At 38.2% G+C, this 6,174-nt stretch overlaps 1 pseudogene; it reads right to left on the bottom strand.

Moving 5' to 3' along the window:
* Positions 1 to 899: 899 nt before the first annotated feature.
* Positions 900 to 2,220, bottom strand: LOC138840861 (vacuolar protein sorting-associated protein 37A pseudogene; annotated as a pseudogene).
* Between the last annotated feature and the right edge of the window lie 3,954 nt (positions 2,221 to 6,174).

Genomic DNA, 6,174 nt, shown 5'->3' with positions numbered 1-6,174 from the left:
AACTGAGATGACAGTTTGAATATCTGGTGAATGAAATCATGTATTGATTCTTATCTAAATGACAGGTGTTCACTTTTCAAAAAGGAAGATGAAGATGAGAATTTTTTAGTTGGATTGAGGGCAGAACATATTTTGGGAAGTTGACACACAAAATATCAATCAATAGACTATCTTTTAAAGAGTTTCCTTAGGACAATAAAATATATGCAGGGGTAGCAGAGTAACATGTAAAATATATCATTCAGTTTAGAGGACTTGTGAAAGGATTAAAAAGGTGATTAGGTTTCCATAGAGATATTTTTTAAATTTTTTTAAATTAATTTTTTAAAAGTTTTATTACTGTGAAAATACCATACAGAGGGGTTACAATTACATGAGCAATGTAATTAAGACATTTTTTGAATTTTTTTATTTACTAAAGGTATATATATATATATATATATATATATATATATATATATATATATATATAATAGGTATATTTATATGTTATAGGTATATATCTGGCACATTGGCAGGTTTGATATTTTCTGGTATTATGAATATTTAAAAACAAATTGCTTTTGAAAGTTTTATTCAAAAAGAAAGAAAAAGAGAGGGTGTGGGTATCTTTCCATAGCTGAAAGTACTTAAAAATTACTGAGAGGAAAATAATCTAAAGAAGATATCATTCTTGATAAAGAAATGAGGCAGTTTCAAATTAAAAGTACAAGATTAAGTACTTTTCATAAAATATTAAAACTAAAATCACATGCATAAGGTATTTAATTATAAGAATAGCAGTGAAATTTTAAAAGGACAGGATTTATCAATGATAAATAGGCGTTTTTAGTGCAAATACTGCAGAAAAATTTTCCAAGCAAAGATCATAATCATTCTAATCTATATAAAAAACAATCTCAGTTCTTTAAACAATGTAGAGTACATCTGAATTCAGCCATTTCAATGAAATGCCAACTTACAAACCTTAAATCTAAAATAATGTACTTAGTTTTATGTCTCATTTCTCTCTTGGCGGTCCATGTTTTCAGGAAAATCTGTAATGGACCATGAAGTTGGCTGTGCATTGCTATCACTTGTTTAAGTTTCTCTTCCTTGGCTCTTCTACAGTGGCAAACTGTTCTTTTTTCCATGAAGCTACTGAGAAAATCATCTATTTCAGTTTTTCCCTCCGAGAAATCTTCAGCAATATTATCAGATTCTTCCTCAGCTTCATGTGCAGCGACTTTCCATCTTGCCTGTAGGGCACTTGCACTACAACTCTCACTCAGTTCATGTTGTCTCTGCCTCTTCTTTTCAAACGTAGATTTCATTTGTGTAAGTAACTCATACTTATCTAAAACAGTTTGCCTTTTGGCTTCCAAACTGGGCTCCAAGAGGAGAGTTTTCTTGCTAATTCCTCAATACTTTTTACTAAATCACCCTTGTCATTAATAATTTGTTTTAGTTGAGGTAAACTCAGAAACTGTTCTAGTAATACTTCCTCTTGTTCATTCATATCTGTGAGTTGTGACACAATTCTGAGAGTTCTGGAAATGCATCAGGGACATCTGGCATCTTGTACCCAAAACCATTTTGGCTTATCGGTGTTGAAGTTTCCATTGTGGGAATAGGCAATGGCAGACTTGAAAGGACACCAAATGTAGGAGCAGCAGACTTGGCTGTTGTATAACTTGTTGAAGAAGAAGCCGTGTCAGTAACAAAGAAGTTATGTTCTGTTAGCTTCTTGAGGAGGATATGCAGGAAGAAATGGAAAACCCTAAGAAGCATAAGGAGGCAGCCCACCTGGGTTACTATACAGGTATGGAAATGCTGTTGAAGTGGGAGCTAAAACAGGAGAATTCTTCCAAAACTCATCCAACAGACTCTGGCTAATCTTTCCAAGATCTGAGTGTATTGTAAAATTGCTTACTAATTGAGAGGTAACATATATTCCATGTTTATCCATTAAAGGATGTCAGATTGGTGGATAAACACTGATTGCTGGTTTTTCCTGAGGAAACTGTGGAGGAAGTACTATATTAATGTTAATTGTCAAGTTGTTTACAGTGAAGGGCAATCTGTATTCCACATCTTTCTGTATTTCAGCTATACTGGAGTGGGAGTTCCGGAGGGACTCGATCAAGCACTGCTTCTGCTGTTGGAGGCTGGTGAGGCCACCACCAGGGACCCTGCTGTGGAGAAGGAGGCGCTCTTGGTCAGGGGAAAGAGCCAGCTCATCCTCCTCGCGTCCCTGGGGCAGGAGGGCCTACAAGGTTTGGGCCTGCTTCTCCCAGAGGCTGCCCGTCAGGTCTCCAGCTACAGAGGAGTGGCCTGAAATACCCAAGGTTCGAGTCCGGTTGTGTGTGTGTGGGGGGAGCAGAGGGGCAGGCCGTGGGGCAAGCCAACGGCGCCTTTTACCAAGTAAACCAGGTTCCTGGTCCCCGGGTTTGGGGGACCATGACATAACTGGAGAGAGCTGGAGAGAGGTAAATTGTCAAGCAGGACACAAGCAACCAGGATCCTACCCTTGGAGGCCCAGGTGCTCCAGACTGGCTAGCCAGTCAGATTGTAACCTGGCTGTGCTCGGCGTGCCTGGCCTCGTCCTACCATGAGCACATTTCTTATCAAGCATTGTTGCCTACTCCTTTGTTTCCCTTTGCCATCCCTGCTGCGACACCCCCTCTCCCCCATCTAGTCCCCCGACTCCTCCCCAAAGTTGTAAATTTCATTTTTCAACTTAATGTCTTGTACATTTCATTGTTGTAATGGGTTCCTATTTAAACAATTTGTTTTTCCCTTCCCCTCCACAAATTATACCAACATTAACTACAGTGAAAACAGGAGTTATACGGTGGGGAAGGGACACACCAAGCAACAACAACAACAACAACAACAATATATCACCCTGGGCTGGGAAGGTCGCTCAGTGTTAGAGTTCTTGCCTTGAATGCAGGAGGCCCTGGGTTCAATTCCTCAGTACCACATAAACAGAAAAAGCTGGAAGTAGCACTGTGGCTAAATAAGTAGAGCACTAGCCTTGAGCTGAAGAGCTCAGAGACAATGCCCAGGCCCAGAGTTCATGCCCCACAACCGAAAAAAAAATCACTTTATAAAACATTAGAAGCAATAGAAAGCAAGAAAAAACACTTCAGTCCTTATCTTGAGGTCCATTTTGCCTAACTTCAACTTATCTGTCTTTTTCTGCTTGACTCAATACATACACTGGTTATTGCAAATTAGGGAAACCATGGGACCTATGTTTCTTTGGGCCTGGCTTACTTCACTTAATATAATTTTTTCCAAGTCTGTCCATTTCCTCACAAATGGGGCAATGCCATTCTTTCTGATGGAGGCATAGAATTCCATTGTGTATATATACCACATTTTCTTGATCCATTCATCTACTGAGGAGCATCAGTGTTGGTTCCATATCTTAGCTATGGTAAATAATGCTGCAATAAACATAGTTGTGTTGATAGCTTTAGTATGGTCTTGTTTCTGATCATTCGGGTAAATGTCCCAAATTGAGTCAAAGGGGAGCTCTATGTGGAGTCTTTTGAGGAACCTCCATACTACTTTACAAAGTGCTTGAACAAGTTTACACAACCACAGACAATGCAGTCAGCTTGGACAGTTTTAAATTAGCTACCAACATATTCTTTTTATATGTTTTTATTGTAAAAATATTGTACGGAGGGGTTACAGTTACATGAATAAGGTAGTGAGTACATTTCCTAACCAGAATTGTTACCCCCTCCTTTGTTTTTGCCCCTACCATCCCTTCCCTCCCCAATTCCACAACTCCTCCCACCCCCTTCCAAAGTTGTAAAGTTCATTTTTAACATAGTGTCTTGTACATCTCATTGTTACAATGGGTCAAGCTCTTTCCTTACTTCAGCATTTTGTTATTTCCTTCCCCTTCCCAAATTAGAAAAAATGTATATACAAGATGCAGGGCACTGGAATCAAGTACAGATATTTTTTCTGCAAAAATACTATAGGATGAGAGCAAAAACATACCTTGAACAAAGGTTCTATTGGCTTTCTCTGCAGAATATGTGTAAAGCCTGCAAATGAATCCAAGATATCCTCAACCCACAGACTCACAAATCATGTAAAATTTGACTCATATTCTATACTACATTGTTTAGAGATGAGTGTGTGTGTGTGTGTGTGTGTGTGTGTGTGTGTGTGTGTGTGTGTGTGTGCGCGCGCGCAGGTATTCGGGATTGAATTAGGATCTAGGCACTGCACTTTTGCATCTTTAGTCAAGAGTGATACTCTCACTTGAGGCACTGGTCCACTTCTGGAATTTTTTTAAATAAGTTTTTTTTTAATTGTGAGAACACTGTACAGAGGAGGGGTTGCAGTTACATGAGCAAGGTAATGAGTATATTGCTTCTGAATCATTGTTGTCTCCTCCTTTTTTTTCCCCTACCATCCCTTCCCTCCCACTTCCACAACTACACTCTCCCGTTCCCCCCGACCTAAATTGTAAAGTTTGTTTTTCCACCTAAATTGTAAAGTTTGTTTTTCCCTCCCACTTCCACAACTACACTCTCCCGTTCCCCCCACCTAAATTGTAAAGTTTGTTTTCCCTGTTTTCTTGTACATCTCATTGTTGCAATGGGTCAACCTATATCCTTGTTTAAACAATTTGTTTTTCCCTTCCCCTATACAAATTATACCAACATCAAATACAATGAAAACAGGGGTTATACCATAGGGGAGGGACATACAAAGCAACAAAGAAATCACATGGTACCTTATAAATACATTAGAAGCAATAGCAAGCAAGAAAAAAAAAACACAATTGTGTCCTTATCTTGGCATTCATTTCCTTTAACATAATCTTATCTGACCTTTTTCTGCTTGTCTCAGACATATTCTAGTTGTTGCAAATAAGGGAAACCACTTGTGGCTTTGTGCTGGTTCATTGGAGATGAGTCTCATAGACATTTCTGTACAGGTTGGCTTTGAGCTGAAATCCTCACATTTCCACCTCCTGACAGGTATTATAGACATGTGTACTTTACTGTTGCTCACATTTGCTACTGATAAATTTAATCCCAAGCACTGTATTTTAGCTATTAACTTCAGAAACAAAATTTTCTGGCTTTATTAAAATTTAAAATGAAATGTGCCTGCTTTTTTCTTTCTAAATAAATGTGCCTGCTTTTTTTTTCTTTTAAGAAATCCTTTATGGGGCTGGGAAGGTGGCTCAGTGGTAGAGCTCTTGCCTTGCATGCATGAGGTCCTGGGTTCGATTCCTCAGCACCACATAAGTAAAAAGAAAAAAGCCTGAATTGGCGCTGTGGCTCAAGTGGTAGAGCCCAGGATCAGAGTTCAGGCCCCACAACAAGCCCCCCCCCCCAAAGAAATCCTTTATATGCTTTACTTCTTATTTAGAAAGAACTTGGCTTCAGAAAGATTAATGAGAATTTTAAAATTTACCACCCAGCTTAAGAAATGAAGCTTGCATGAACACAGTCTTAGACTTCTTAAATCTAAAAGTATTCTCCAACTTGAATTTTTTCTGTCAGCTTTTACAACAAGGAAAGGAAATTGTTCCAAAGAATTATGACACTTGATACTTATTTGGCAAAAGTAGAGCATGACAATAGTAAAATACGGTTATTTTAAGGGGTTTGAAGCAAAGGAATACTTTGAATCTCCATAGTCTATTCAAATAGAATTTTAGAGACTTGGCATGGTCTTGGAGACACAGCGTTTGTAGGCATCCTTGAGGGACATATGTTCATGTTTGAAGTGTTGGATTCTTAAGGATGCCCAAGACAAAATTTAGTATCAAAAATCTGTGAACACAGAAAAAATAAGGAAATAACAAGGAGCACAAATCTGGAGATGAAATATCTTACAGGACTTTGAATATATTAGAGAAAGTACAGAGAAAGACCAAGGTAGGCTGGCCAGCTTCGTATTTCCCAGATTTCCCTCTGTGTTTGATAAGAATGATTTTGTCTTAATATCACCTGCTTCAAGAGGTATTTATTATTGCTGTTGTTGTAGTTCTTGTTATTATTATTTGTGACATGGCTAAACTGCATGTTTTGCATGTATGTAGATTTTAATCTCACGGAAATTTCTTTGGTAGTGGAATCTTCATAGTTAATTGGCTCAAAATTATATCATTTAGAAGGAGCCTAGTTATAGGAAATGTACTCATTACCA

This window comes from Dipodomys merriami, unplaced genomic scaffold (assembly GCF_024711535.1).
Source record: "Dipodomys merriami isolate MVZ:Mamm:240054 unplaced genomic scaffold, mDipMer1.0.p SCAF_303, whole genome shotgun sequence".
Lineage (NCBI taxonomy): Eukaryota > Metazoa > Chordata > Mammalia > Rodentia > Heteromyidae > Dipodomys > Dipodomys merriami.
Note: the sequence above shows the minus strand (reverse complement) of the source record. Positions and strands in the feature narration are given on the sequence as shown.